The 9,216-nt window shown below is 32.2% G+C and overlaps 1 long non-coding RNA gene across 1 annotated transcript; it reads left to right on the top strand.

Moving 5' to 3' along the window:
- The first annotated feature begins 6,757 nt into the window (after positions 1-6,757).
- Positions 6,758-8,885, top strand: LOC126829899 (uncharacterized). The gene is made up of 4 exons (XR_007683577.2): positions 6,758-6,917; positions 7,724-7,901; positions 8,318-8,424; positions 8,653-8,885. It is a non-coding gene; the product is annotated as an uncharacterized LOC126829899 (long non-coding RNA).
- Positions 8,886-9,216: the final 331 nt, after the last annotated feature.

Below are 9,216 nucleotides of genomic sequence, written 5' to 3'. Positions count from 1 at the left end.
AATGTATAATGCGTTATATTCTATTGTGTGTATTATTTCGGTAAGGAACCAAATAATTTTTAAGATCAAAGGGTAAAATTATCTGCATTAAAGATTATAATTACTTTAATTTAATTAAAACATAAATCTCGTAGTCAATCTTAATCATGTAAAGAGATATACCGATAATGTCGGCGTCTATCTTACATATTTACATGCGGGATACTAACGATCGAACAATTTGTCCATTACACATAGATTACATACTGGTCAACCTTTTTTTATTCAGCTGGATTGGATTTAAGAGAGCCAGACATAAATTGCATTGAACTCCCCAGTATGGGGTAGTTTACGACAATGAGCGCGGTTTAGATACTAAAGATTTATTTCTTAATTAGATTAAACTGCTCATTTGATGAGAAGTCTGTGTGGGACGTTCAAAACTTCTTACTTTGTCCAGAATGACCATAATGAGTCAAATTATTGGGGATAAAGGCCGAATCATATTATTTGTCCCGTCTTCATTAGCCCATGGGTCGGAGCAGAACAGCAGGACGTTAAACACCATTTCATTTCATTACTTCTCATGCTAGCCACTGAGTATTCGTGAAGAAACTGATCTAAATACCCCAAAAGCCTAGAGATCCTTACTGCGTCATAAAACCATGTATGAATTATGCATTTTAATAAAATATTAAGAAATATCCGTGGGCGATGGATGTACTTTACTGTGCATATTTTAAATTCACTTTACTCGCATCAAGCAAATACAAAAGCCATAATGCAAAACATTATTTAAAACGGGATGGTACCGTGGTGGCATAGCCAATATTTAAAATTTAAAAAAAATGAAACATCAAAACACTGTCTATCACTGTCAGCAGGGATAAGATAATCTTGGACTATTAAATCCGTTAATCTCTAACCACTAAAGAAAGATAATCCATTCAAATTGATTAGGGAAGAAATGGTAAATATAATGGGTAAAGAATATAAGGACAGTGAAATCATTAAAGCAGTGAGAAATATTTCTTTGACGCCTGCCACATGTGGAGATTAAAGGTTTTAATTTCTTACTAGAATTAACTAAGATAATCCATTTGTCATTTGTTTTATAACAAATATCGGTTAAACGCTAGGAATCTAAAAAAAATATATTATAGTTTGAATTAAAATGTGTACTGTATGTTATTTTTTTTTCTAAGAAAGTTTACTTCTCCCATTTCATCTTTAACCGAATAGAAGTGCTACCAACTGTTAAAAAGTTTGATTTCGAATTTTGCGAATACTTCTCCTCTTGATTGACTGATATTGTTAACTAATTAATCAAACGTTTTTCCGCAAACTGTTAATATGTTTGGTTTCGAACACAACGACTAAACCACGATACCGATGATCCATATATAATAGATGATTTAAATCATAATAAAATGTATTGTACAGTGAATTAAACTTCCAAATGTTTGATTTTGAATAAAAGAGTCATCAATGTCCAAATGTTGAACCCAACAAACAAGGTGATTATCAAGCAATATTTGAATAGCTCTATTCTATATTATAACTATATACTTGTGACAAAACATGCAATTTATCACTAAATTAAATATTTCTCTTTTTTTTTCAAAAAATGCTTAAATGAAACTATTTCTCATTTTATACTTAAACATGCATTATGCAAGAGCAAAATCTGCTTATTACAAGTCTTTCTTTAGGCCTGAAATGTTATTTAAATTATCAATTAGACATTAATTAACTTATCCAGACCATAATAAACTCTCGATGTCATGGCTAGCCTTCGATGTTGGCTGGATTAGATTCCTATATGCCGCTAACGGCTATTGATAATTAAATCAATAAAAGTGGATAATCGAGACTATGCTGTTTATATTAATGATTTTAGTAAAGATGACCGAGACTATGCAAAAATTTCACCCGCTTCTTTCTCGGCTCATAGTGGATCAATTTGACTGAAATTTTCAGCAAATTACCTTTACACTATCTTGTTTTTAACTATTATAGCGAGAACTACCATCTCTTTATCTTATCTCCCATAATGTATCTTTAAATATATTCAATTTAGAAATAAATATTTCATGATTACAGTATAGTCATTCAGCTTGGAAGGGTTACCTTGGTTTTTATTCTGGGTTTATCGAAGTTCTACACTTAACCCGGATTTCACAAACCATTCTCAGACTTAAGTTAAGAATGTACTCAAAATTGTTCGCCATATTTTAGCTAAAATACAACCCGATATAAATGAAATGAAATGAAATGGGGTTTAACGCCCTACTGTTCTGCTCATATACTGGGCTAATGAAGACGGGTATACGCCACACAGTGTGCTATGAGGGAAGTTTTGCCCGGGCAGCGGCACTATTGCCTACTCTTATATCGAATTCCAACCGCCGGGCTATCTTTTACGTGCATTCCAATATATACACGGGCAACCCGTTATAAAACTATTGTTGATTTAATGCATCAAATACATCAATAAAACACTACATGCAAATTTATGTGTTTCCGGATCAAAGATATTTCTCGTAAACAGTGATTGAAAGTTGAGTAAATTCTTAACTTAGTCTGAGAATACTTTGTGAAAACCGGACACTAGCGCATAATAATATATCATATCAATAGAATTATTAAATCATTTTCTTTTCTGAAATATCTTATTCTATAAACTTTTGAAGAATTAAAAATTGTAGAAATATAAGTTATTTACACTGTAGATCTGTAGATACATGCATTAAAAGGTAGAGTAACATTAAGTGAGTAGGTTTCAGATCGATTAATTGGTCTAATCAACCATTGACGGCGATTAATCTAAGTGAGTAGTTGTTATGATTCTTTTATCATGGCAATAATAATAAACAAAAATAAAAAGTAAAAAGGACATAAAACATATTGAATAATGCGTCTTAATTTATAAGATTTACTAATTCTACACAATTCAAACAATATTAACTAGTTTTCTTAATTTACATTCCGAATTGAATACATTTAGGCTATTTAACTTGACTAAATTTCAAAGAAATATTCATATTCAAGTCATGTTGTCAAAACTGATTCGCTCGTCTTTAAATATTCATTCTTCTCTCCATACTAACTCTACCCTGACAATGGCAATGCTTGTTGACAACATTAGGTTGGTATGGTTATAACACTACTGATTGCTGTAAAGAAAATTAAGCTGTCATTCATAGATTAATTATAATGGGTTTAGAAACAATTAAATCAATGTTTGTTTAACAGTATAGGTTTTTATATAAATATAAACATTCCTAATTTGTTAGTTCATATTTCAATATACCTTTCAATTGGTAAGATGTCATTCTTAGTTATTCGTCTTCTCTGTACCTTATAGATCAACTGGTGATTTTCAATGTGTAATATTTGTATTACTACGCAGTGTTCAGTCATGTATGATTTATATGTCATTTTGAATGAACATGAGACTAATTGTTTTTAGAACCCATAAGGTACCGACATACCAGTTTTTCGGATGACTAGACTTCTGTGCTTTGTTATGGTGATGCATATGTTTCTATTAGTCCTAGTCTAAGGACCAACAACAAATATGATGCAGGTGAAGTCGTCTTCATTTTAAATAGGCTAGTACGTACCGTACAGTATCTTGTGGCACTTTTGGGGGTGGGGTGTTTTGGGGGTGTAATTTCGGTTTGACCACAGAACATTAGAACATGGAATATTTCTTTTTCTTAACGTTTTACTATTTATTTCCAGCTGAAGAATTATAATAATCTACACTGAATAGTTAAGATGGCATCCTTTAGTAGTCCTAGATTACATGTAGTTCAAGAAGAGGAAGAAGTCTTTGAAGCTTTGACTCAACTAGAGATATCACAGATCGAACAAGTTGAAACACCCAGAATAAGATTTGCTGAGGCTAACGTTCACTTGACGAGTTCGCCATTTGCCACACCAAAGAGAGTTCGTGACACACCCGTTAGACTTCAGAGTAACAGGTAAATATTGCTGTAATTTCTACAGAATCTACGCTCAAAGCCAGTTATCACTAAATGCATAGAAAGGGTATCTCAAATACATCTTAGATTTCAATGGAGGTTTTTGTGAACATTTAAGGAAAGACTTTAAATTTTGAAAAGGCAATTGTATTAATAACGCGTTTGTGTTTATCCGGGGGTACCAACTAGTTAGTGGTGTATAAATAAACAAAATGATATTTGTATTTGTTCGTTTTTAGTAAGACAATGGTAATTAAAATTGGGCTGTGTGTTTGAACAATATTTTTACCAGAAAGATGTCAATATTTATTTTCAGGAATGATGATTTGTTATTGAGTAATGTTGATGAAACACTGACCATTGAAGATAAAACAACTTCCCCATTAAATACTTACAGACTGAAACCTATATCAGAGAGGCTCCGTAGTACTTCAGTAAGTTTAGACTATTATAAAGGTTATAATATAATTCCAGTTCAATAGTTAATGAGATAGTCGTTTTGATAATGATAGGAAATTAAATGGGGTTAAAAGTCCTACTTTTCAGCACCAACCTGGGTAATGAAGACCCGCAGACGACATGCAGTGTGCAATGAGGGAGATTTTGCTGTTGCTTCTGCGCATAATTCCAACCGCCCAGGGTTGTTTTACGTACATGAGAACTCCGGTTTTAGTTCTACTTGAACGAATAGACGTCATTCCTTCACCACTGACAATTTTCGATCAACACCAGTATCGAAACCGAAACCACCTGGTTAGTGAGGCAGCGCTTTACGAACTGAACCACTGTGTCTCCTGTGTTGTCATCATGGTATTCTTGTCTTTTTTCAGCTGTCCATTACTGAATCAGGAACTGTTCGTCTAGAAATCTTCAAAAATAGGAACAATATCGACTCATTAGTTGAAACGTTCACGGTGTCTCAGGATGGAAGAGAGGTAAGCAGATTTGTATAACAATATTTATACCTAAAATTCGAAGAAAATGGCAATCTATGTAATGTGTTTTAGAGTATTCGGTAAGCTATTCCACACTACTTCCCGGTTACTGCATATTGTTCGACATTTGAAGGAGTAGGTCTAGATTTCTCTCACCTTTGATATGTTACTCTTCGGTGAGCGACTGGATAATCGCGACGATCACTTACGAGTGTATTTCGGCAATTATAGAAACTTACGGCAAACCACCTAAACAAACTGAAAGTTTGTATTTTTTTTCAAAAAGTGTCACAGCTTCAGATAACCGCACAGGACTATCTCTGGGACTCCTTTGAAACTATATAATCTAATCGCACACCAGCAACAAACTGGAATTTGTAATGGATGAATGTATTTCTCTTTCAGATTGTGGTGACGCGAGAAGGCACAGATGTAACCAATAACATGACCATATCTAATCACATGCGTAGAAGGGTCTACTCATGGGATAATTTACCAAGAAAACTTTACAAGAAATATGAATACACAAGAAGGTAATAGACAGATTAACCTAACTTTTAATTCTGGGAAAAGGTTTAATCTGGTAGTCCAAATCTGTGTCCTAATCTCTATATAGAAATACCGAATAAAATATCCTTTTTCTTCAAATAATTATGTTGTAATTCAGCTTATTTAATACCTTGATGTTTTTGATTCTGGGAAAAGGTTTAATCTGGTAGTCCAAATCTGTGTCCTAATCTCTATATAGAAATACCGAATAAAATATCCTTTTTCTTCAAATAATTATGTTGTAATTCAGTTTATTTAATACCTTGATGTTTTTGATTAATTATTCATGTTTCTGTTGTGTTGGTTTTTTTCTAGATTTGTGAACCTAGTGAAGTCTAAGACACCTAAGATTATTATGTACAATCAACAAGCTAAATGTATGTTGATGGAAAATTTTCCCGATCCAAATTTCATGGCCAAATTTTATAATGGTAAGTTAATTTAATCTACGGACTACTTGCTATTAATTCAACTTGACTAAATGAGAGGTCGGGTTAATCGAATCTAATATATTTATAAAACTTATTGTGGCGTAAAAGTACAAATGTACAAGAAACGAAAGCATGGTCTAATTTTAATGATACTGGACTCATAGATTATGCAGTTTCAGATTAAAATACATTCTTGCACAATTAATAGGTATTCGGCAATTCAAGTCACAGCTTTTTTAAAAAAAAAATAAAACAATATTAATTTATAATAATCGAATTAAAATGTATATTTTTGTAGGTGAGACATTTGTGAGTACATGGCGAGGTATGAAACTAGTGAATGAACAACAAGGAAGTATATTATCTGTATCATCACCAAGAATACAACAACAATTCTCAATACAAACACAACAACTCATCAAATTTGCTAAAAAAGTAAGACATTTTCTATAATAATAGTCAATAGCTACTTTCAAAGGATCACGAACATAATAGATGAAATTTTATATCACCGTTGTACATGTTATGTTCTTGTTAAGAAGAAACAAGACGGCCATGTTGAACTATATATCAGCATCATGCATCCAATGTTCGTCACTAAACATAAAAAATGGGATAAGTAATAAAGTTGTAACTGTGTGGTATTATTAATTTCATGTTGAAGTAACATTGAAAGTTTACTTGCGCTTTATGACAAGCTGTGAAAATGTGCTCTCTTAAATAACATAGTAGTCCTGTTACGACTGTGTAAATTGCATACTCGTTTTATTTCTAACCAAAACATCAGCGTTTCTTTTATTTCATTGTAATTTCCACTGCGAAATTCAGACAAAAATTCCTCAAGAAATTAAATCTTGCGTATGTTTATATACGTCGTGTGTTCTTGTTATTTGATGAGTTCCTCTAGTTTAAAATACATTTAATAATTTTTTTATCTAGTGTCACAGACAATGTTTAGAGTTAGAAGGTTTAATCAGATCAACAACAGATGATAAAACAGAAGTGGAAGAAATATTTCCCGTTATAACTGGACGGTAAGTTCTAAATGATATTCCTGACAACAAAAAAACCCAACGAAACTCAATTCAAATACTCATATAATTTTATGGGGTTAAGGGGGCCACGGTGGCTCGCTAACCTGTTCGATCCCTGCATTGGCTGAGAAAGTTCATCGGGATTTTCCGGCGTGGTCCCCCCTTGTCAGTGGTGCATGGTAAAGGTTCTGGCAAGGTACAACGCATAGTCGTTTGATGGGACGAACAACCGAGGTCCCGTGTACACATTGGCGTGTACATAAAAGATCCCTGTCCAGGCCCGTCTTCATTACCCCAGTCGGAGCAGAACAGTAGGACGTTTAACCCCATTTCATTCCATTTTCATTTCATTTTTATTTCATTTTCATTTCATTTTCATTTCATTTTCAATGGGCTTTAAAAAAGGAATTTCACGTTTTAAAAGTAAATTGTTAGGAATCAACCAAATATGTACAAGCGTTCCACGTACAAACTGAAAGGAAAGGTCAATATAGATGTGGTGTGGCGGTGCGATATCTTGAAGTCCTACAGGTAGTTGCCATGACTGGCTAACGCTGTAATAGACCGTACGCAACGCCAACCCTAATTAAAATTAACCAAACATTTCGTTCCATTTTATTTTTGACTGCTTACTCCACTGAATGGGGTTAGTTACCGACCATTCGATTAAAAGGAACGGAAATAATATTAGATTTTAATTAGATTGGGCAATTTTAAGACCAAATATGTCTGAATTCCTTTACGAAAATTCTGATAGACATGCCAGAAAATGACCCTTTTAACAATTTTATGATGTATTTTTTCAGAAGAAAATCCCCAACTGAAATAAATGAACGAATAGTGAATCAACCAATAGCAGTATGTGATATATTAAATATAAGTAATACTAGTGATGATAGTAGTATGACTGACAGTAGTATAGAAGATAATAATAACAGTGTCATCAGAAAAACTAAAATACCTAATATAGGTGACGCTACACAGGTGAGTTTAATTTGTCCTTGAAAAATATATTGAAGACCAGCAAAGTAGAACGTCAAACTCTATTTCATTTCAGTTCTCATAATGTAATAGCATTACCACTAACTAAACTAAACGGATATGTTCCACAAAATGTTGACACAGAATTAAAAGGTAGCTGCAGAAACTTATACCGGTCTTTGTCATGACGTTCGTAAAAGAGAATGACAATTGATGTTATGATGATTGATACGCCAAGGGACATAAATTAGAAATCTGCATTACTGGTATAAATATTCATCAAAGTTTTAAATATAAACTATAAAATAATACCAATATAGTAACAATAAAATATATTTATTAAATGAAAAAAAACCCATGAAACATGAAATAAATAAAATTGTTATCATAAGTGATATGTTCTTTTAATTACTTTACAGTTATCAAATGGTGAAATATGGATAGAGTTTAAAGATGGCTGCCATATTAAAATAAAACCATCAGAAGATATTTTTACATTTATAGACAAAAATGGTGTATGTCAAGAGTAAGTATAGGCTATTTATAATAATACTAATTTTCCTTGCTTTATAAATTCCGCACTGATTATAATATTATGTGCAATTTTCACTGAATTTTTATTGATATGATATTCGAGATCAATTAATTAATATATATGGTCATCGATGTTATTTTGAGATGTAAATAATTCTTGCCCTGGTATAACATGTCAACGTATTCCATAAAAATTAATATATTCCTTTCCAAATTTCAGGTATAACAAAAGAAGACATGTTCCGGACTTCGTCAAGTACAAATTAGCTTCAATAACATTTGTAGCAAATCATCTAAGAATTAACCTCTAGTTTAATCAAATATCGACTTGCTTTATCGACATCATTACATTATTATGTCTGTCACACAGATGACAAAAATCAGTTTACCAATGTTTGATTTTATATGTAAATGTGCGGATCCACTTGTAAAATATTAATTTATTTCAAGTTGTGCTGTTATTGTAAATATTGTATATTACATAATATAATTTAAAAAAATATTATTCAATAAATATAATTTGTTTTATATACTTTTAGTTAGTGCCTTTTGTACTGAGTAGTGACATGTGTCGTGTGTGACACATACTTCTTTCTCATTCTAAACATCGGATACCCTTCTTCGCAAGCTACATACCACAAGACAGAATTCCCGAATGACCTGGTCCCTGTTTCACGAAATTTTAACTAAAGATAAAATCCAAATTTTAGTAGATACTTCAATTTTGATTGGCTAAGCACTAAAATCAATCTAATATTATCCAATCAATTACTAAAATTTTGAT

The sequence above is a fragment of the Patella vulgata genome, chromosome 8 (assembly GCF_932274485.2).
Source record: "Patella vulgata chromosome 8, xgPatVulg1.2, whole genome shotgun sequence".
Taxonomy (NCBI): Eukaryota; Metazoa; Mollusca; class Gastropoda; family Patellidae; genus Patella; species Patella vulgata.
Note: the sequence above shows the minus strand (reverse complement) of the source record. Positions and strands in the feature narration are given on the sequence as shown.